The 24,983-nt window shown below is 36.5% G+C and overlaps 1 protein-coding gene and 1 non-coding gene across 2 annotated transcripts in view; both read right to left on the reverse strand.

The window, feature by feature from the left end:
- ROCK2 (Rho associated coiled-coil containing protein kinase 2) overlaps positions 1–24,983 on the reverse strand; it is a 141,702-nt gene that overhangs the window by 96,757 nt on the left and 19,962 nt on the right. The gene's annotated exons all lie outside the window — the stretch shown is intronic.
- Positions 18,332–18,439, reverse strand: LOC132022894 (U6 spliceosomal RNA). Its single transcript, XR_009405783.1, has one exon. It is a non-coding gene; the product is annotated as a U6 spliceosomal RNA (small nuclear RNA).

The following is a 24,983-nucleotide window of genomic DNA, read 5'->3' on the forward strand; positions in this document are numbered from 1 at the left end:
GAGAAAACTGTTCCAAATTGAAGATTAAAGAAACACGAGAGCTAGATGCAATGCATGATCCTGGATTAGACCCTTTTGGTTTAAAGAACATTATTTGAGCAACTAACAAAACTTGAATGAGGGCTCTCAGCAAAACATATACAGAAGTTTTGAAAACCTTTTCTTAAGTTGGAAATTATTCCCAAATAGTGAGTTTTTTAAAAAAGTTATACCAAGCCATGTTTCTGACCTTTTGGATTTGCTATTTCTGTCTAAAATGATCACATCCAGGTATCTGCATGGCTAACTCTCCTACTTCCACCAGGTCTTAAGTTTTCAGAGACTTAGTATCTAAATTGTCAACACCTATATATTTATACCTTCCCCCTTCCTTTACTTTTTTTCTCCTTGCCATAAATCACTATCTTACATACAATTAATTATATATTATTATCTGGCTCCCCATTAAAATATAAGCTGATAGCAGAGAATTTTTGTTTTGCTCACTGCAACATTCCCAAGGCCAAATCCAGGACCCGGCAGGTGGTAGTTGTTAAATACATATTAGACTGAACGTACACAAAGTCCTTGGAACACAAAGAATTTAAGACACGATACAAAATAAATTCACTTTCTCAATCACAGCAAGGGAATACTGAAGCAGGTAAAAAGACCCCTAGTGTTCATTTGATAGCTCTGGGTTATGATTTCAACAAATATGTCTGCAGCATAAATGAATGAGCTAATGTTCCTGCTCTAAGCACCTCAGTGAGCAAACCTAATTCCATCGGAAAGCAAAGCTGTACTACTGCAGCCAGCTAAGATAACAGTATTTACCAACAGTGTGTGGGAAATACTGTACAAACGCTCAAAATGCTGACAGAGAAGAATTAACTGTATCAAACTGTACTGAAACTGTAGATAAATACACAAAGAAAGCAAATTTTCTTGGGGGAAGGGGGGACAATAAACTCATACTCAAAGAAAGTCAGTGGTGCAAACCAAGGGACATAATATCACTGAGGTCTCTGATTTTATTACCACATTTCCTTGAAAAACTACCAAGACTATAATTAAACTAACCGCAATGATCTCAATTAGTTTACAGTATTATGAAACATACGAAACTGTTTGTATTTAGAAAAAAAAAGTATAATCCAAAAATCTGCAAAATAATCAAGGTTTCTACACATGAAGTGATCAAATCACTAACCTCTCATTTTATAAATGTTTTTTCTCCTATGCCACTAAGTAATACAAATGACCTTCCTTTCTTGCATACCAATCCCCAAAGACAGACATTATCTTAAAGAAATTCCTAAATAACAAACATACCTGAATTTAACCCAATACTCTGAAAAATGAAACAAACAAACAAAAACTATGTCTGTGCATGTATGTATGCACACATATCTATGTAGTAACAGGCATGGTTTGATAATCATTGAGTTACACACATGACCACCATCTATCTCATAACCAAACTGGTTCTTTAATGGTCAATGAAATCCAGATTTATAAAACAAATTCTAATTGCCAACAGAAATAGTATTACAAATTATAGAGTTCTATCTCTGGAAACCTATTTCGTCTACGGCCATACCACCCTGAACGCGCCCGATCTCGTCTGATCTCGGAAGCTAAGCAGGGTTGGGCCTGGTTAGTACTTGGATGGAAACCTATTTCAATTATCCACCCCCCAACACACCAAAAAATAAAATCGCAAAAATAAAAAAATACAAAACACAAAAAATGTAGTTTAACATTCCTAAATATAAAGCCAATCATTTAATAGAAAAGCTATGTCAAAACTTCTTGAGATATTTTATGAATGGGCTGAACTAATGCAAAATAAGTCAGACTAAGATGACCTATAGATACTTTCTTTTCCTAGCAAATCTCCCTATAAAAAGTATTGGTATCTTTTATTTCTCCTTCTCACTTAGTCCATGTTACAGTAATCTGATCCCAAAATTTGGTGAATTTGTTTTTTAAGGGCAGTAGCTCGACCACACTAGTGTTATTAACATTAGTGGTGTTAACTGCAACCCTCAGGAAATCCTAAATATAAATTTAGCTGTTACTATAAAGTTTCGACGTACAACTTTTTCAAAAAGGTTAAAAGTGGGAGTTGGGGATTAAAAGTCAAGTAGTTGTGAGATTCCTGTAGCTACTGTGCTTGCTTACTCATATGGTTCAGACTTTATAAAGGATAGTGCCAACATCACTGTGGTATATGCAATACTAAAGAGAATTCTGAAAGCAACAAGTCACTGACTGAAAAATTCCAAATTTAAAAGACAAATAACCAGAGCATATAAAGGTCATCATACTGAAAGTACGATCACCACAAAATATTCCATTTTGTAATTATTCTTGAGACTACAAAACAGTATTTTCTATCCTGGCATACACAACACTACAACTTAACCACAAATCCATGCTGTATGGTCATAATTTATAAAAATATAAGCTCTACTGAAGGAAGAATCATAAGTTGTAAATAACAGAGATTCCAACTCCTATTTATAATTATTTTACATTACACTGAATTAATTTTCTACAATCCTGAGCCCTACAAATTATACACACTAATTCTCATCTACTCTCATTCTTTTGATAAACACAGACAGGTTTATTCAATCCTTGTCCTCTATTCAGGACAATGAACCCATTCTGTCCCATTTATCTCAGCCTATATCCTTCAGATCTCTGTCTAACATATTCCTCCAATTCTCAACTGGCTCTGAATTCAGAATGAGAATAATTGCTATCTACCAGACCCCTAAAATGCTTTAAAAAGAAACAATAATGTGTGGACAATATAACAGGGAGATATCTACCTCCACCAATGATAGACTAATTTATTGTAAGCCAATCCTACCACTGAGACCAAAAGGGATGGGGAGTGGGGTCAAGGATGTGAGCCTAAAGTTGACTACAATGCTGCAGCTCAAAAGTTGAGAAACTGAAGAAAGCTTCCAGAACTCTCATGAGATTGGGAAGACAGAAACTAGTTTTGGACTCACAAAGTCCAGGCTTTTAACTAAGTCACTAAAGTGTTCCACCCCAGGAATTAAAAGCAAACAAACAAACAAAAAGACAGAAACAGACCAACCCTCAAAAGACTGAATATCTGCCTCAAATCTCTTCAATCATTAAATAGATGGTGGTCTGTGTCAGCCTTAACAGAAAATATAAATCCTCTTTGAAGATAACATTACCTAATATCTAAGGATTTTTTCATATATAACGTCCAGCAGTCAATCAAACATTAGTAGTCATATAAAACTAAAATACCATAAAACCAAGAGAAATTTTTTTAAAGATTTTATTTATTTGAGAGAAACAATAATATTTGAGAGAGAGAGAGTTGAGGGGAGGAGCAGAGGGAAAGAGATAAGCAGACTCTATGCTGAACATGGAGCCTGTCTCAGGGCAGAATCCCACAATCCTGAGAGATCATGACCTCAGCTGAAATCAAGAGTCAAAAGCTCAACCCACTGAACCACCTAGGTGCCCCACCAGGAGAAATTTTTTTTATTAAAAATCAGACCTGGGATGCCTGGGTGACTCAGTGGGTTAAGCCTCTGCCTTTGGCTCGGATCATGATCTCAGGGTCCTGGGATCAAGGCCCGCATCGGGCGGGCTCTCTGCTCCGCAGGGAGTCTGCTTCCCACTCTCTCTGACTGCCTCTCTGCCTACCTGTGTTCTCTCTCTGTTAAATAAATACATAAAATCTTAAAAAAAAAAAAATCAGCTATATGTAGAAGAATGAAATCCGACCATTCTCTTACACTGTACACAAAGATAAACTCGAAATGGATAAAAGACCTCAACGTGAAACAGGAATCCATCAGAATCCTAGAGGAGAACATAGGAAGTAACCTCTTCAATATCAGCCATAGCAACTTCTTTCAAGATATGTCTCCAAAGGCAAAGGAAATAAAAGCAAAAATAAACTTTTGGGACTTCATCAAGATCAAAAGCTTCTGCACAGCAAAGGAAACAGTCAACAAAACAAAGAGGCAACCCACGGAATGGGAGAAGATATTTGCAAATGACAATACAGACAAAAGTACAGACTGACGATCTATAAAGAACTTCTCAAACGCAACACACACAAAACAGATAATCATGTCAAAAAATGGGCAGAAGACATGAACAGACACTTCTCCAGTGAAGACATACAAATGGCTATCAGACACATGAAAAAATGTTCATCATCACTAGCCCTCAGGGAGATTCAAATTAAAACCACTTACACCAGTTAGAATGGCCAAAATTAGCAAGGCAGGAAACAACGTGTGTTGGAAAGGATGTGGAGAAAGGGGAGCCCTCTTACACTGTTGGTGGGAATGCACATTGGTGCAGCCACTTTGGAGAACAGTGTGGAAAAATAGAGCTTCCCTATGACCCTGCAATTGCACTACGGGGTATTTACCCCAAAGAAACAGATGGAGTGAAAAGAAGGGCCATCTGTACCCCCAATGTTCATAGCAGCAATGGCCATGGTCACCAAACTGCGGAAAGAACCAAGATGCCCTTCAGTGGACAAATGGATAAGGAAGATGTGATTCATATACACTATGGAGTATTATGGCTCCATCAGAAAGGATGAATAACCAACTTTTGTATCAACATGGACGGGACTGGAAGAGATTATGCTGAGTGAAATAAGTGAAGCAGAGAGAGTCAATTATCATCTGGTTTCACTTATTTGTGGAGCATAACAAATAACATGGAAGACATAGGGAGATGGAGAGGAGAAGGGAGTTGAGGGAAATTGATAGGGGAGATGAACCCTGAGAGACTATGGACTGTGAAAAACAATCTGAGGGTTTTGAAGGGGCGGGAATGGGAAGTTGGGGGAGCCAGGTGGTGGGTATTATGGAGGGCACATATTGCATGGAGCACTGGGTGTGGTGCATAAATAATGAATTCTGTTACACTGAAAAGAAATGTTAAACAAAGAAATTAAAAAAAAAAATCAGACCCATAGGAAATCCAGAAATTTAACACAAACTTCAAAATCACTGCTTTTAATATGTTCAAGATAAGATGGGAGCATTTCAGCAGAGACCCTGAAATTTTATCAAATAATCAAATGAAAATTCTAAAACTTAAAAACAAAGTAAGTAAAAATTGGGTGCCTGGGAGGCTCAGTGGGTTAAGCCACTGCCTTTGGCTAAGGTCAAGATCTCAGGGTCCTGGGATCAAGTCCCGCATCGGGCTCTCTGCTCAGCGGAGAGCCTGCTTTCCTCTCTCTCTCTCTCTCTCTGCCTGCCTCTCTATTTGTGATCTCTCTCTGTCAAATAAATAAATAAAATCTTTTAAAAAAATAAGTAAAAATTAAGAATTCAACAGGAAGAGGTGAAGGGGAGTGTGAAGTGTACACTTCGGGTTATGGAATAAGTAATTCACACGGATGAAAGGTACAGCATGGAGAATACAGCTAATGGTACTCTAAGAGCCCTGTGTCATCACAGATGGTAGGTACACTTACAGTGAGCATAGTATACCATGTAAAGTTATCCAATCACTATGCTTTACACCTGAAACTAATACAGCACTGTATGTCTACTACAATTAAAAAAAAATTCTATTGACAGATTAGATACAACTATGCCCTTTAGTAACTAAATCCTTAAAACATTTTTTCTAATCCTTAAAACATTTTTATTTAATCCTTAAAACACTTTGATATTTAAGGTAAGTTCTTTAATTAAGAATAGAAGTACATCTTCTACCTTTGGGCATTTGGTTTTTCTCAGTTATCTTTTTAACATTCTCTTTTAGTTTTGTTCACTTTCAGCAAATAAAAACTATGACTTTTTTCTTTATAGATGCTTTTGTGTTGATTATGTTTAGATCAAATGGGCATGTGTGCAGCTTCATTTTGTTTATCATATTTTTTCTTTTTAAGGTAACAACTCTTCTTATTTAATTTTATTTTTTACTTGTAAAGTGAGCTTTACACCTAACATGGGGTTTAAATGACCCTGAGATGAGGAGCTGCATTATTTTCAACTGAAAATGGGGCAGCCAAGTGCCCCACTGTTTATGGTTTTTCATTTTGCATTTGTCCCCTTTGACTATTTGGAGTTCATTTTAGTGCATGAGAAAATAACCTCTTTTTTTTTCCCTTAAGTTACTTAACCAACTTTTTAAAGGAAGTTTTTCATATAATCATAAAATTTGTATTTTTTTCTCATTGTAAATATACATAATGCTAATTGAAATGAAGGTAATAACAAAAATAAATTCTAACTTTTTCCTACTACCTGCACAAATACATAAATATGTATTTGTAAGAATATCCTTTGAAACCCAGATCTAAGTAATTAAAATGACTCAAAAGTCCTTAATTACAGTTATTGGATAATTTTAAATACATCCAATGGAATAAATACTGTAGAGCTATTGAGAAGAATGAAGTAGAATGTATTAAAATAGAATTATGAAAAGGGTATGTTGTTGAAAGACTAAGACAAATTACATTCAAAATGGACTGAAAAAACTATTCAGTCAATAATTTGCACTTCAGAATAACAATGATGCTCTTCTCATAAATAGTCCAGTGTAGCAATTAAAAACATTACCACAAATGCCTTTGGTTTGCTGCTCCCTTTATACCAATTCTGACTATGTGTTTTGGATACATGTTCTAAAAAGGAATTGATTCAGACTTTGCATATACTAGCTTTTTAGTTTCCATTATTCACTGAAACAGAGCACTGTTTAGCATATTTAAAATATCATATGAATGGTTAAGGACTACATTTGCTGGCACCAAAATAATGTTCAACATATAGCATGCTATCATTCATGCACAAAATAGGTCTCATATCCTTGAAATTTTATATATCATCAAATTCAGTAGGTTTAGATAATAAAATATTAACTATACTATACATAGCATTAGTTTTGCTTTTCATGGTTTCTTTTATTATAACACTGTTGAAATCAACTTATAAAGTTAGGAAGCTAGATCATAATTAAATTTGGCCAGTATCCCGGCACCCATGATTCACTGTTTTGTGTTTGCCACTAAAGATGTTCTTCAAATAGCTAAATCATATCGTGGCATGTGATAAAGCTAGGCAAATATGCTTAAATATGAATTCTTTGAAAAATTATTCATCTCCTTAAAGAGCATAGCCAAAAACTTTCTTCCAAGAAAAGAGCTGCTGAAAAAGGGGGGAATATGTAATTACAAATGAGACTATTGTCCTTAGAGCAAGGAATGTGTCCAAAAAACTGAATTATTCTTTCATTAAAATTTCATGCATACTGTCATCTACAGGTCTATGAAAAGGAACAAGCCACTTATCTAAATTCCATTTGTCAGGGGGACCTGGCTGGCTCAGTCGGAAGACCATGTGACTCTTCATCTCAGGGTCAGGAGTTCAAGCCCCACACTGGGTGTAGAGATGGCTTAAATAAACAAATATTTTTAAAAATAGTAATAAATAAATTTAATTTGTTAAACGTAAATGAATACCTATACGCCAAAGCACAGTGCTATAAAATGGGAATATAAAAATAACTAAATAACTTCATTTATATCCTGTCTCATTGCAAAAAAAATCTAAGATAATCAAGACATAGTCCTTAAACTCAGAAGCTTATACTCTAATGGAAGACATAAACTTAAAAATACATACTATAAAGGGTAAAAAGATTTTAAGAATTATATTCAAGTTACAGAAGTTACAGAACATACCCTTTAATCAGTGCTACAAAACAGAGAACACTATTACACAGAACACAATGCCCCAAAACAGGGGCATGGTTAAGCAAATCATGATGGAAACCATTTCATTCAATATTGTGGTACATTTGTTTAAAAATGTAAGGGAAAAGTTAACAATATCATAGGAAAATGTTATGCTATCATGTTAAAGACAAAATTGAGTATGAGGCATACTACCAATGACTTGAAAAATTTAAATTAGGAAAAAATATGAAAATAGCACACAAAAAAAATCAGTAAGAGTAATTATCTCTGGGTGGTTATGAGTTTTCATTTTTTACTCTTTACATTTTCCAATTTCCTATAGTAACCATATATTACTATTATAACTAGGAATGTAATAAACAAAGATATCCATAACATTTTCTGGCAAGCCATTTAAACAAGGGGAAAATCCTACTATCTATTAACTAAATAACACTGTACAATGACTTCTGAAAATTTCCTGAAAATAGAGCAAAAAAAGTTTCATCAAAATGTAGATTGGTAGGGTGCTGGGAGGCTCAGCTGGTTAAGCATCTGCCTTCAGCTCTGGTCATGATCCTGGAGTTCTGGGATTCAGCCTGGCATTGGGCTCCCTGCTCTGCAGGGAGTCTGCTTCTCCCTCTCCCTCTGCCCCTCCCGTGTTCCTTCTTTCTCTTTCTCTCTAATAAATAAAAAAAAATCTTTAAAAAAAAATGTAGACTGATAAGAAAAGATTGAGAGAAATGAAAGACTTCACCTTTCTAAACAACCTCTGCTAGAAATTAAGACCAGTGATTACATTATTAAATGACATAACTGGGGTACCTGGGTGGCTCAATCGGTTAGGTGTTTGACTCCTGGTTTCCCAGTTCAGGTCACGATCTCATGGGTTGTGGAATGGAGCCCTGCATCAGGCTCAGCGGGGAATCTGCTTGAAGATTCCCCCTTCCATCCCTCCCTCCACTAACGCTTTCTCTCGAGCACATGGTCAAAATAAATAAATAAATCTTTAAAAAAATTTTTATGAGTTAAATGACATAACTAAAGTAATAAAAACCACACTGGGCATCTTCCTCAGGTCACAATCTGATTAGCTGCATCTCATATACTCAGTACATGTTCTCTATCCATGCTATCCCACATTACTACCCAACACTTGAAATAAGGTTAGTGCAAATGAGGAACTGAACTTATTTTAATCAGTTTAATTAATGTAGCTACATAAGAGGTATTTTTTTAGATACATTCTAAGATAGCTCTCTTAAAAGGGATTAAGAAGTACAAACTTCCAGTTATAAAATAAGTCACAGGAATAAAAAGTATAGCATAGGAAAAATATAGTCACTAATCCTGTAATAACTATGCTCGGTGGGAGTAACTACACTCATGGTAAGCACTGCATAATGTAAAGAATAGATTGTTGAATAGTTTCAGATGTCATACACCTGAAACTAATAAACACTATAAGTCAACTATACTTTAACAACAACAACAAAAGAAACTACTCAATAAAACAACCCTTGACTGGTAGCACTTAAACTTGAAGAATTGTAAAAGTAGGTAAATACTATGAAAACAAAGAAAACAAAATTCCAACATGTATACAATTAATAGAGGTTAGTGAAAGTGGACCAAATGGGTAGTAAATCTTAACAGCTGAGGAAAATTCAGAATTTCTACATTTGTATATAAAGAATTAACAGTTTTAATTATTTACTTTGTTAAACTTAAATAAATCCTTAAAAAATTTTTTTAAATTTTTTAATTTAATTTTTTAAATTTTTTAGTCAATTACTAAAGAGAAAAATCATGCTGGATTTATAAAATAAATACAGCATTAAGAAATCCAATAGCAGGGCACCTGGGTGGCTCGGTCAATTAAGCACCCAACTCTTGGTTTTGGCTCAGGTTATGATCTCAGCGTCCTGAGATCGAGCCCCGCATGGATTCTGCGCTCAGTGAGGAGTTTGCTTAAGATTCTCTCTCTCCCTTTACCTCTGCTCCTCACACACACACATCTCTTTCTCTCTCAAAAAGTAAAAAAATAAATCTAAAAGAAGAAAGAAATAGAAAGAAAGAAGGGAGGGAATGTGGGAAGAAGAGAAGAGAAAAGAAGGAAGAGAAATTCTATAGCACAGTGAGCATGTGACCAGCTGGGAATGGCAAATTTTTCCATAGCTTTTAATTTCCTGTACTCCAAAAAAGGAAAGACTCAACAAACTATAAGGTTATACAAACAAGGACTTATTCTCAACAGTTCTGGCATCTGTCTCTTCCATCAGTGAATTTCTTTTTCAGGTATGCAGTCAGTCTTGGTCTCACTTAAGAGATAACAGGTTAAACAGGTTCTGGAACACCCAAGCTTTAAAAATACTTTGCCATAACAGATTATAAAAATTAAATATAAGAAGTAAATGTTTCATATGATCATAAATGTCAAGTAATTCTTGGCACTCCTATGTTCGTAGGATGTAATGTGTTTGTCCTGTGAATGTCATTACAGACCAAGAAAAGTAGGCTAAAACAAAATGATAAGCATGAAAACCAAAAATGCCTCAAAATTTCTCAACGAATTAAGAAACTCAGAATATACTAGAAGATTCAAGCTGTTTTCCTCAGATCATAAGTACAGTAATTTAAAGCTAACCATACCTAAAACTAAACCTTTAACTGATGAAGGACACTAGCATAAATGAAAGACTTAAAGGCTGGGTTGAAGCTTTCAGAATAACCATCGTCTACAATACAACCTTAAGACTGAGTACTACTAGTCTAGGGTTTATGGAGGTTTTCAACTTCGCAGATTCAGAAAAGTTTATTTTAAGTTCTCATTCTTCACTAATAAGCAAAAGAAATAAGTTACCTGAAACAGTTAATTGAGTCACTGGTATAGAGTACCTCCTAGGAGAGTAATTTACCAACGAGAGTTGTCTCAGAAATAAAATATGAAAGACAGGCATTTGAAAAGGCATGGCTTAGTGAAAAAAGTGTGTGATTTGGAGTCAGACTTGAAACAGAGTATAAATTCCATCACTACTACCAAGTTAACATAACTTCCTTCTCTAAACCTCAGTAATATCAGTAAACAGAAACAGTAATACAACATTGCAGGAATGTTGTGAAGAAAATAAAATGTCTATAAAACAGAGTACATACATAAAAGGAATTCTAATGAAGGATAAGTATGAGTTTTTAAAAGCTATTTAAAAAGTAAGCTGCCCTTTGCTACATATTTCTAAAAATCGTATTTCTGGGGCACCTGTGTGGTTCAGTCAGTTTGTCTCAGTTTGTCTCAAGGTTCTGGGACTGAGCCCTACATTGGGCTCCCTGCTTAGCAGGGAGCCTGCTTCTCCTTCTGCAGCTCCCCCTGCTTATGCTCTCTCTCTCACATACTCTTTCTCTCTCTCAAATACATGAAGGAAATCTTAAAATAAGTAAACAAACAAAAAACGTATTTCTTTGATAATATTAAAGATGGTAATTTTTAAGTACCAAATTGACTTGGCTTCAGCTGCAAGTGACAGAAAATGCCCATTCGTGCTTTTATGTCTGCCTTAAAACAGTTAAGGGTCCTTTTGAAGGACAGTGGTATAATCTGTTGCTGTCCCAGGAGCTGGAGCTGTCATATCCCCTCCTCTCTTTCACTTTCCATTCGAAGAATAAAGGCCATTTGTACTATTAAAAAAAAGAAAAAAGAGTTAAGGGTGGTTACAACAGCTCCCACAATCATCAGAGATCTAGGTTCCTCAGCTTTGTTGCCATCAACCCAAATATACTGCTCCCACCTCATGATGTGGGACAGCAAGCACCAATACCAGTCATTAAAAAGAAATGGCCAAAAAAAAGAATACATGAACTTCCCATAAGGACTCTTCCTCACGCTACTCATAAACCCCTTGTGTTCACATTCCATAAACCAAAACTACTCATGTGGTCAATCACATACAGCAACAAAAATGCTATTAAAAAAAAAAAAAAGATTTGTGATGATGGTTACACAGTACTATGAATGTACTTAGTGTCAATGAAGTGGTTAGAATGGTAAACTTCATGTTATTTATATTTTACCGCATTAAGTAAGAGATTTATAAAACACTAAAAATGCTAAGTAGAGAGGCAATACATAAAAATGGACAAGAACCAGGGCACCTGGATTCAGTGGGTTAAGCCTCCGCCTTCAGCTCACGTCATGATCCCAGAGTCCTGGGATGGAGCCTCACACCAGGCTCTCTGCTCAGCATGGCGCATGTTTCCCCATTCTCCTCTGCCTACTTGTGATCTCTATCTCTCTGTCAAATAAATAAATATAACCTAAAAAAAAAATAAAGGACAAGAACCAAAAATGTGGAAATAAAAAAATATCATGTGTGAGATGAAAAATACACTGAATGGGACCAACAGAAGACTAGAAACTATAGAAGAAAAGACAACAGAATTTGAAAACATAACAACAGAAATTATCTATTATGAAACACAGAGGGGAAAAGAAAACCAAAAGATGTAGATAGACTCTCAGTAAGTTGCAGACCAACATAATGTACATAATTGAGAAGTCACCAGAGACGGAAAAAGAAACACATGAAGAAATAAGGGCTAGAAATTCTGTACACCTGATAAAAAATAAAAATATACAGATCAGGAGGCTCAACCAAAGCTAAAAACAAGAAGCATGAAGGAAACAACAACAGGCATATCAAACTGATTAAAGACAGTTAGAAAAACAAACTTGGGGGAGGGGGGAGGGGAGGCGGGGATAGTCAAAGTCAAACAGTGACTTCAGATAGTGAAGCAAAAATAGTGAAAGTCAAAGATAGTGAAGCAATGTATTTAAAGCCCCAAAAGTAAAAACAACTATCAACCTAGAATACTATATACAGGAAAAACACCTTTCAAAACTTAGTGTCACTAAATAAAAATGAAATTACAACTTAACAAAATTTGTGGGTGGCAGCAAAAGCAGTAAAGAGAAATTTATACCAAAAAAATGCAAACTTACAAAAAGAAAAGATCTAAATTCAGTAATTTAAACTTCCTGAGGAAAAATCTGAGAAAGAACAATAATTTAAGCCTATAACCAGAAGAAAAATAAAAATGAGAAGAACCTCATACTTATTAGTATGGCCACTATAAAAAAAAAAAAAACCTTAAAATAATAAATATTGGCAAGGATGTGGAAAGACTGAAATCCTTGTGCACTGCTGATGGGAATGTAAAATGGTGCAGCCACTATGGAAAACAGTCTGGTAGTTCCTCAAAAAATTAACAGTAGAGTTATCATATGATCCAGCAAATCCATTTCCAGGTATACACTGAAAAGAACTGAAACCAGGGCCTCCAATATTCGTACACCTGCATTTATAGCAGCATCATTCATGACAGCCAAAAGGTGGAAGCAACCCATGTTCACCTACAAATAAATGGATAAACAAAACTTTGTATATAAACACAACGGAATATTACCCAGGCTTGAAAAAGAAGGAAATGCTAACATATGCTGCAATATGGATACCTTGAGGGCATTATGCTAAGTGAAATAAGCCTTTTGACAAATACCATAAGACAAATACTGTAAAATTCTACATATATAAGGTACCTAGAGTAGTCAAATTCATAGAGACAGAAAGCAGAAAGCAGAAAGGTGGTTGCCAGGGCTAGGGGAGGAGGGAATGAAGAGTTGTTCTTTAATGCATATGGAGTTTTGTTTTGTTTGTTTGTTTTAAGATTTTATTTCAAGTAATCTCTATGCACAATGTGGGACCGGAACCCACAACCCTGAGATCAAGAGTCCCATACTCCATCCACTGAGCCAGCCAGGTGCCCCACAATGGGTATGGAGTTTTGAGTCTCACAAGATGAAAAGAGCCATGGATCTTGGCTGTAAAACAGTGTGAATGTATTTAACACTACTAAACTATACATTCAGAAATGGTTAAGATGATAAATCATATACTGTGCATTTTTTACCAAAATAATAAACAAACAAACCTGGCATTTGTTGAAGGCTTACAAACACATCCATCACTATGTGCTTTAGATTACATCATTTAAACTTAACAACTTTATAAAGGAAGTATTATTATTATCCTCCATTTTACCGATAGGTTCAAATGTTAAGCAATCATAAGGGGACACAGTTAAGGACAAGAAAATAAACCCAATATGACTCCAGAGCCTGAGTCCTTGAACACCTTGCTATACTGTCTCTACATTGCTTTTGTTAAATGGTAATTACTTCTATGAAGGAAGAAATGTTATCAAAAGAAACATTCATAGGGACGCCTGGGTGGCTCGGCTGGTTAAGCATCCGCCTTCAGCTCCAGTCATGATACCAGGGTCCCAGGATCGAGTCCTACATTGGGCTCCTTGCTCAGCGGGGAGCCTGCCTCTCCCTCTGCCCACCATTCTTCCTGTTTGTGCTCACTCTCTATTTCTCTCTCTCTCTGACAAATAAATAAAATCTTTAAAAAGATTTTTTTTCCCAAAAAAATAATGTTGATACATATGGGGGAGGAGTTTCCCAGCTAAAGCAGTTGATGTGTTTTGATGATAGCGCATGGTACTTTTCAAAATTCCATATACAATGAAACAATTCCATGTTTATATTCCAAACAATTTCAACTATTTCATTATACGCTGCTGACTGTTCTGCAAAAATACCTCCATTAACACATACCATATCAATACTTTTCAATCGTCTATACAGGGTATTTTTTTTGGTGGTCCTATAAAATTTTACACACACATACATATACAAGGTTATGACTAGGTCTTTGATTTGTTTTAATCCAATGTCACAGTTCTTTAACAATTTTTAACAATCCCTTCTTTAAATTTTCCATTTAATTTTCTAAATAATTAAGTAGTACCAAAAACTGTTAAATGCAGAGCAGTTATATATTCTTCTCATTAGACATTTTTCTCAAATGTCCTAAAACAATATGATGAAAATGACACAAGTTAAAAAAAAATTCTATTCAAAAGGTTAAAACGATGTTCTTTTTTTCATTTAAAAAAATCTTCTATGTGGGTTTTTAAATCTTCGTTACTGAAAATACATTTTATCTGTGGCCTGGGTAAAAGTTTGTTTTTTCTTCAGAGATCTAATGAAATAGGCCATTCCAAAGGCCTACACAAGTTCCACACTACCAATTAAGGCAAAAGAAGATTATGCTCCCTATTCCTCACCATCTATTACCATCCTATTGTAGGAAATGCAGTGCAGTCTACTCAAAGAATATGGAGACATAAGGCAGAATCCTAGTTTCCCCAACAGTAAGAACAAGAAAGTAACAGAAGCTACTTCAAGGGGCTTTAGGGAGAAGCGGATGGACTAATATACACACAGCCACCAGAGACAATAGGTAACTTTGCTGCTATCCTTATTGTCATCACTACCGTCATCATTACCATCTTCCAACGTGCAAATCAAGTCCCTGGTCTTTCATAATGCTTTTCTACTATTTCCAATGTCCTGTGACCCCCTACCTTTACTTAATTCATGGTAATCACAACCTACTGCTCTAAAAATAGCAACTAAGGCACTCTTTTATATTACTGTATTTATTGCTCTTCATCATTTAACTTTCCATTTGACAGTAAACTTTATCTTCCCAAATAAACTATGACTTTTACAAGTACCTAGACTATGTCTCAAATGTTATCTTACATGTGGTATAAAGTTTAAAAAAAAAAAAAATGGTACGTTTTCTGAAGGGATACCACCAATTGTGGAGTTCTTTTCCCATTTCCTGGGTTATACATTCCATTTCCCCCTAACTTAATCAAATGATCAGCAGGCATTATCTACACTAATGGGCTTTAAAGATACTGTATTTTGCTGGCTCAGTTGGTTAAGGGTATACCTTCAGCTCAGGTCATGATCTCTGGGTCCTGGGATCGAACCACATGGGCTCCCTGCTCAGCAGTGTCTGCTTCTCCCTCTCCCTCTGCTCACCAGCCCCCTGCAACCTGGCTCATGCTCGCTCTCTCTCTCTCTCTCTCTCTCTCTCAAATAAATAAAGAAAATCTTAAAAAATAAAAAATAAAAAAGATACTATATTTTCTTGGGGCACCTGCGTGGGTCAGTCAGTTAAGTGTCCAACTCTTGATTTTGGCTCAGGTCATGATTTCAGCCCCGTGTTGGGCTCTGAGCTCCATGAGGAGTCTGCTTAAGGATTCTTTCTCCCTAGGTGTCTCCCCACTGTGCATGCCCACGTACACGTTCTTTCTCTCTCAAATAAATAAAATCGTTTAAAAAATTGGTTTAAAAATAAAGATACTATAGGGGCGCCTGTGTGGCTCAGTGAGTTAAAGCCTCTGCCTTCGGCTCAGGTCATGATCCCAGGGTCCTGGGATCGAGCCCCGAATTGCGCTCTCTGCTCAGCGGGGAGCCTGCTTCCTCCTCTCTCTCTGCCTGCCTCTCTACTTGTGATCTCTGAGTGTCAAATAAATAAATAAAATCTTTAAAAATAAAAAAATTAAAAAAAAAAATAAAGATACTGTAGGGACACCTGAGTGGCTCAGTCAGTTAAGCATCTGCCTCTGGCTCAGGTCATGATCCCAGGGTCCTGGAATTGAGTCCCACACTGGGCTCCTTGCTCAGCAAGAGCTTCTCCCTCTGACTGCTGCTCCCCCTGCTTGTGCACTTTCTCTCTCTCTGAAAAATAAAATCTTTAAAAAATAAAAAAATAGGGGCGCCTGGGTGGCTCAGTGGGTTAAGCCGCTGCCTTCGGCTCAGGTCATGATCTCAGGGTCCTGGGATGGAGTCCCACATCTGGCTCTCTGCTAAGCAGGGAGCCTGCTTCCCTCTCTTTCTCTCTGCCTGCCTCTCCATCTACTTGTGATTTCTCTCTGTCAAACAAATAAATAAAATCTTAAAAATAATAAAATAAATAAAAATTAAAAAATAAAGATACTGTAATTTCCTAATCATCATCACCAACCTTGTCCTAATTCCGCTATCCAAATGTAAAAAAAAGGTAGAAGCCTCCATCATCTCCTTTAAGACATGACTACTAATTTCCTTTTTATTCACACAGACATATGAGAGAAGAATTGAAGATACCACAATTTATTTTTTTTAAGATTTTATTTATTTATTTGACAGAGAGAGAGCACAAGCAAGGGGAGCACAAGAGGGAGAAGCAGGCTCCCCTGCTCAGCAGGGAGCCCAAAGCGGGGCTCAATCCCAAGACCCTCAGATCATGACCTGAGCTGAAGGCAGATGCTTAACCAACTGAGCCACCCAAGCGCCCTGAAGACACCACAATTTAAATGCACCACTGAGCTACCCTGCAGTCTGACATCAAACAAGTCTGAGAGGAAGAATAACAGCAGCTCTCCTTATACTAATCCTTTTCAATAATTTGGGAGATAATGCTGCCCCATCACCAGCAGTGGGGGAAAATTTTTAAAAAAGGTCATGCCAAGAAGGGAAATAGACACATGGATTGAGACTGCAGATTCATCACGATAAGCTTATTAAACTGCAGAATTTCACACATATTCATATTCAAATGTTCCACACAAGTCCTTGAAAGACTTACAAATAAAAAGTGATCATTAGATAATGTACTGTTCTTGAGCTGTCTATCACACTGCAGACCTCCAATAAGGGTAGATCATATAGTTAATTAATCTCTCCACTTGGAGACAAAAAAATAATTAAGAAAGATTAAGGGGTACCTGGGTGGCTCAGTTGGTTAAACGGCTGCCTTCAGCTCATGTCATGATCCCAGAGCTCTGGGATTGAGCCCCGCATCGGACTCCCTGCTCAGCAGAGAGCCTGCTTCTCCTTCTCCCTCTGCCTGCCGCTCTACTTGTGCTATCTCTCTGTCAAATAAATAAATAAAATCTTAAAAAAGAAAGAAAGAAAGAAAAAGAAAAAGAAAGAGTAAAACCCCACAACTCATTTTTAGAGAAGCTCAACCTGAACCTAAGAAGATTTTGGGGAGAATAAGTTGAAAAATCAGATTTAAAAGATACTCTAAAATCTGAAATCCTTTCAATGTTTAGAACATTTTGCATTAATCACTTTTCTAAAATATCTATTCAGCTTGTCCAAAAATAATGGTTACCAATTTCTTACACAGAGCTTCAAGTTTTAGCTTTAAGAAATAACCATAATAATGAGAAAAGAGGGTACCTGGGTAGCTCAGTAGGTCAAGCATCTCACTCTTGACCCAGCTCAAGTCTTGATCTTTGAGTTCAAGCCCACATTGGGCTTCATGCTGGGTATTCTATCATATGAGACAACACAGAAAAGTGCTGATACTAGATCTTTTCACTACAGAATAAATAAAACCTTTACTGAAAGAATTTTTTAGATTATACTGATAAATACAGGCTACTTGGGACATTTTTACTTTAATATGATTCAACACAAGTAACACATTTTTTCATTATGTCTGCAAAAAATGGGCAACTAACTCTATTCTGCTTAGAAGGGGGTCATAATATGTTTTAAATGTCTAAAACTAAGTATTTCTAAAGAGAGTATTTTTAAAGAACATGTCATTTTGATGTGACCAGAAAAATTAAACGGAAATCTAACAAATTAATAAAGCACTTCGGAACAGTGCATGGCACACAGTGAGAACTAAATGTCTTTTTTTTTAATTCCAGAACAATTAAGATACAGTGGAGTGCTTCACGAATTTGCATGTAATCCTTGAGCAGGGGCCATGCTAAATCATCTTTGTACTGTTCCAATTTTAGTATACATGCTGCTGAAGCAAGCACAAGAACTATGTCTTGCTAACGATATTACTATTATTGATGTTGATAATAACTTTAATGAGATCTCATAAAAAGACACTATTTCAATATGCTAAGCTTCAAGTGTTTATCATTAAGAATTTAAAGGAGTTTAAAATATCTTCTACAGTTTAAAGGAAGTTTTATATACAGCATTCATATCACCATTTTCCATTAACCATATTTTATTCACACTTCTCACACAGAAATCTCAGAGGAAGCATGAGTTCACAGTGGCAACTCCTCCTTGGAACACTCCTCTAAGGAAATCCTCTTTTGAGTTCTATAAACCATCCACCCATCATAATTAGATACGTAACTAGGTCCGTTTCTAAAAAATGTCATTGTAAATACATATTTGTCTTCTCCATCATAAGTCTTGAGTTCAAACCAAACTGAGTACAATGAGGCAAAAGTATTTCCATACACTGCATATTAGTAATATTGGGGGAGTTAGTATTTTCATCCAGGCAGAGAAAACTACATGTCCCAAAAAAACAAACAAACAAACAAACAAACAAAAAAAACCTGGCAATGAGAAGAAAGCAGCTTCAAACGAAGTTATTTAATATGGATAGAATTTGGGAGGAAGAAGTGAAGTTACAAGAGATAGGGTTGGAAAAGTCAGAAGTCAGGTCACTAACAGTCTTGTAAGAAATTATTATTATTTTGAAATTTTCCCTGAATGAATGGGAAATCAGTTATTTAAGTACTTTAAGTTGGGGAATAATAGGATTAGATCAGCATCTTATAATAAGTAGTTCGGGTGGAGAGTAGAAAACAGATAGGAGGCTAGGAAAGAAGGGGGAAGAGCATACCGCAACAACCACAGAAAAATGTGATGGTCACCCAAAGTGGGAAAGCAGCTGTCAGGTGGGAGAGAAATGAATCGCATGTTGGAGGTAACATTGATAGAATCTAGTGATACTGAACGTGAAGTCAAAAATGACAGATACCCAAATAGCCAGATTTCTGGCTTGATTCAAGCCAGATGGATCGTGGAATCACTAATCATAGGAAATGAAGGAGCTGTGAAAGCAAAGGGGAGAAAAATAATTTTGCTGTAGATACACTGATTCTGAAGTATCTGTGATATATCTCAGTGGAGATGACTCACAGGCAGCTAGCTGACGTATGAGCCTAAAGCTCAGAGGGAAGCTTTCAGGTAGAAAAATCAAAATCATCAACATACAGATGATGAAGTCCTAGAAATAGACACAAGCTTAAGAAGGTGGCAAAGAATGAATAAAAAAATAGGAAGTAATAAGCAAGAATCCCATTTAGCAGAGGAAGAGAAAACAAAGGAACCTGAGATAAATAGCTAGAGATGCTCTGAGTACTGTCATAGAAGCCAAGAGAGCAATTTGAGAAGTGTCAAGTACTTCTGAACATTCAATAAAATGATAGGTTTAGCAGCAAGGAAATCAAGTGAGCGGTGTCAGCAATGGGATAGGACGGGAGGGAAATTACGGTGTACTGAGGAATTAACAGAAAGTGAGACAGCGGTTTGTTTTGCTGGTGAGGGGAGGAGCAAAAGGTAGAAAGAATTGAGATTTCTTGGGCACCTGGGTGGCTCAGTGGGTTAAAGCCTCTGCCTTCAGTTCAGGTCAAGATCTCAGGGTCCTCAAATGGAGCCCCACATAGGGCTCTCTGCTCAGTGGGGAGCCTGCTTCCCCCTCACTCTCTGCCTGCCTCCCTGCTTACTTGTGATCTCTTTGCCAAATAAATTAAATCTTTAAAAAAAAAGAATTGAGATTTCTTTCTAGGAGTCATTTAGTTTCTGTTTTAGGTGAGACATTTGAAAAAGTTTAGCCAAATGAAAAAGAATCCAAATTATGAGAAAGATGAAAGATAAACAGAATTAACCAACAGAAGGAGAGAATGAGATCCAAAGCACAGTTGGAGAATCAGCCTGAGAGAGAACAACGGACACCTCATCCACTGAAAACAGAAGGAAAAGTAAGAACAAATGGTACAGAAGACATAAACTGGTGAGTCAAATAACAGGAAATTAAGGGATCTCCTTTTGATGGCTTCTATTTTCTCATGAAGTGAGAAGACCATCTGTGGAGCATACTTTGCTCAAAGAAAGAAAAGAAATGTTTAAAATGGACCCTGTGGGGAATGACAGAATTGCTCTGCAATGCTGAAAGCTCTTAAAGAAAGAGAGACCATGAATTCACAGTACCAGTAATAATTAGTAATTTTTTTCTCTATCAGTGCTCAACGTACACCTTTTGTATAGGCCAGAGACACACTGATCCAAAATCTAGGTGCAAAGGCATAGGACAGAAATTCAAAAAGGCAAGGAAATTGAGAATTCTGGCAAGAGGTCTGAAGTGATGGATGATGGACTCTTGCCTGCTTATAAAGGAAGTATCTGGTGAAGAGAGGTGTCAAAGAACTGCAGATCTCAAAAGCATCAATGAATAGGTTTAATAAAAGGATAAGAGCTCACGAACAAGATGTTTGAATACATGATCTCAAAGGTAAAGCTGATTTCAGGTAATGGTAAGGTCCAAAGTAGTTTCTTGGGAGTAAGTAACTGAGTTAAGGGAATCTACACTAGAGATGAGGAAACTGTGAAGCCAGGGTCCTGGCTACTCTGTTCATATAAACACTGAATTCACCTAGAACGATCGCACAACCCTGCATGGAAAGGAAGTCTGTGGGTCAGAAGGCTATGTCTTCAATGAGCAAGCAGAGATGTGAGACTCAGCAACAGCAATTTTAACAGGAAGGTTTTATAGGCACTGTAGTGCAAAGTAAGAAGGAAACCACCTCTTATTATTTTCTTACAACTGGGACCTGTAGAGAATAAAGGAAGGTCCAAGTTCCACTAGAGAGAGCTTTCCCAAGGAGGAAGATAGGTGGTGTTACTTAAAGATAAAAGTAACGTTCAGTAATTTGAAGATGCAAGTGATTATGTTTAACCCTAGAACAAGGGTAAGAAATATCTGAAAAAGAGGAAGAACAGGTGAGGGAACGAGCGTGAGAAGAGATATGTATAATGACTTGTATCTTGGGCAGGAAAAGGCAGTATCATGTGACTAGATTTGGTGGGATCACTGCATGGGAAGACGGCTGAGAGGACAGGTTTCAAGAGCTCTCTAAAAGAAAAGACACCATGTCTCTCAGAGGTTAGCCAGTGCTGGCAATTAGAAAAGTCTATGTCTAGTGTGTCGTAAGAGTCCTAACGCTTTGGAAAGAGCCAAATGAAGTTTGGATAATTTATATGGGTTTCAGGCTACATGCTAAGACTATCAGGCAAAAGCCCCATTTGCTAGGCTTTGTCTGTAAGAACTGAGAAAAGCTCCCCATCTATCTTAGATAGTAGAAATCAATATTCATCTTTGACTATAAATAACCCTGTTTGGAGCTGCACTGTTTCACAACACCTAGTAGGGTATGATAAATAATAAAAATATCCCATTAACCACATAAGACATTCCTCTTTTAGACTTAACTCTTCATTTGTAAAATAAAGGGGTGTATTAGAAACATTATCATTAAGAACCAACCTTCCCCCTACTCCAAAAAAGAAAGCAGCAAACCTTACATATAGACTCCCAGTTGGAAATCAGACTAACAATTTGATAAAACTTCACAAACACACTAAATGCTACAGGCTCTGTGCTAGTCACTGGGCAGAGACATGAAGATGACTACTATGTAACTATATGAGGTGATGAATGTTAACTAAACTTATTGTGGTAATTATTTTGCAATATACTTAAGTCCAGCCACTATGTTGTATATCTTAAACTTATATAGTGCTGTACATCAATTATATCTCAATAAAACTAAAGAAAAAAAAACAAATTATCTTTAAAGCATTTATGCCCCATTACCCTAAAAACTAGGTTTAATTCCCAAATTTCCAATAAGCCATGATATAAAAGTTAGAAAAATAATGACTACTACAGGGTCACAACTGTAAGGGAGCTCATGGTCTGATATATAATAAGTAAATAATCATAATACGCAATGATTCTAATCACTTACAACAGAGAGTACTGTAAGAGCAGAGAAGGCAGAGAGGAGTCACTACCCGGAGTTAGGGAAAGGGATAAGGAAGAATTACAGAAGACTCCACAGAGCAAATAAATTTGATGTGGATCTTTAAAAAGAATTAAAACTATAACTAACAACAAGTGCTCAATCTCATTAGTAATCCAATACTGAAATGCACATAAAAAAACAAAAGGAGATACTGGCTTTTTTTCACCCATGAGATTGGCAACTAAGGTAAAAGGCTGATAATATTTACCCAGCAAAGGTAAGGGAATATGTGTATTCTCATCACAGTTGGGATTATTTTGGAATTTTAAATGTGTACATGCTTTAACAATCCCATTTCCATAAATCTACAGAAATACTCACATATATGCACAAAATTAGTGATGTTCACTGCAGCAATGTTTATAATAGAAGAAAGCAACAGAAATGTCTATCAATACTGAAACAGTGAAATAATTATGGCAAATCCAGAAAATGCAATACTCCCTAAAAGAACTAGAGGAGTTATAAATTCTGACTGGATGGCCTCCAAATAAATTTAAAAAGCAAATACAAAACAATAGATATGATATAGATGCATTTTTGTTATTAAAAAAAAGGCCCAATAAGTATTCCTACTTTTTATATGCAAGGAAAAAAGGAAAATGATACACCACCGTTATATGCATACACCGTTAATGCACACAAGGAAAGTGATACACTGATGTATTGTAAAGTGGCTGTTTCAGAAAACTGAGATCAAGGAGAAAGGGCTAAGAGAGAATTTATGTTTTATATTCACTTCTGTAATTTTTAATTTTTTAAATAGACATATATTACTTTTTTAATTTTCAAAATGAAGTTTGTTGGAGCGCTCAGTCATTAAGCATCTGCTTTCAGCCCAGGTCATGATCCCACAGTCCTGGGATCCAGCCCCGCATGGGGCTCTCTGCCTGGAGTGAAGCCTGCTTCTCCCTCTCCCACTCCTTCTGCTTATGTTCCCTCTCTCGCTATGTCTCTCTGTCAAATAAATTTTTAAAATCTTTAAAAGAAAAAAATGAAATTTGTTTTGTTTGGTTTTTCGAGTAGACAAAGAAGAGAACAAGAGGTAGCATTCCCGTTAGAGACAGAGACAGAATATAAATAAAAGAGGATGTTATATTTATTCTGTTATTGGTGGAAGGATGATTGCCTCTATCCGTGGTCCTGCTCACTCTCTTCCTTTTCACATCTCCGAAGATAAATCTACTTCCCTGATGCCCATTATCTGTGCCATATATCCCACCAAGGCTTTTTCCTGCTAGTGGTCTTGGCTGGCTCAATCAGGGAAGCGTCTGACTCTTGCTCTCAGGGTTGTGAGACTGAGCCCCATGCTGGGTGTAGAGATGACTTAAAAAAAAATTAAAAGAAGACTTTCCCCTGCTATTGTCCCCTGATCCTGGGGCCCTTCAAAAACCCCTTCCCTTTACTTCTAATGGAGGAGAGAGAGGGATAGGCACCTGAGCACAAGAGACCAACCACAAGACAGAAAACAGTCTATGCTGAAGTCTCTCTCTATTCTAAGAAAAACCACTGAGATTAAAAAAAAGAGAGAGAGGGGCGCCTGGGTGGCTCAGTGGGTTAAAGCCTCTGCCTTCAGCTCAGGTCATGATCTCAGGGTCCTGGGATCGAGCCCCAAATCCGGCCTCTCTGCTTAGCAGGGAGCCTGCTTCCCTCTCTCTCTACCTGCCTCTCTGCCTGCTTGTGATCTCTGTCTGTCAAATAAAATAAAATCTTTTTAAAAAAAGAGAGAGAGAGAGAGAGAGAGAAGAGAAGTAGATAAATTCATTTCTTAATTCATAAATGCCACAACAGGGAAAGTATATAATGTATCAACCCTAACAGTGGCTATTCCCATACAAACTTCTCCCCATATTCATTTTAATTATGCCTGGATTACTAATTCAGATGTTTCTGGTCTATGAAATACAAATTCTTACTCCATAAGGTTGTTAAAAAGTTGACATTAGACTTAAGTTAGCCTATTCTGTTAGCCAGATCCTAAACCCCTAAATTTCAGAAATTTGGAAATTATATGATCCAAGGAAATTAACTAGTTACTGATCACAGTAGCCATCAACACAGAATGATCACAACATCTACTATTATGCTACTTTAAAATTTTTCTACATGATTAAATTATAATTGTTCTGGTATCCCTAAAGACCAGAATCTGTACCAGAGGTCATACAGCATAATACCTGCTGTTTATCTTCTAAACCATTCTTTTGAAATTCTGCCTCCGCTCACTTTTGTTACTAAAAAGTAGGCCAAAAGTTGCTAAATTTAAGCCACAGATAAAAACTGCTGGTAAAACCCAAACGCTCCTTTAAAGTTTACATAAAGCGTGATTAACATTTTTACAAGTGAATAACCACAAAGGCTTAAAAATTATGTCATGACTTTTCCTAATATTTGTATCAGGATTTCTGAAATTTAACATCACATAAGAACATCAGATTCTGTTTTCATAGTTCAGCATCCTACCAAC

The sequence above is a fragment of the Mustela nigripes genome, chromosome 7 (assembly GCF_022355385.1).
Source record: "Mustela nigripes isolate SB6536 chromosome 7, MUSNIG.SB6536, whole genome shotgun sequence".
Taxonomy (NCBI): Eukaryota; Metazoa; Chordata; class Mammalia; order Carnivora; family Mustelidae; genus Mustela; species Mustela nigripes.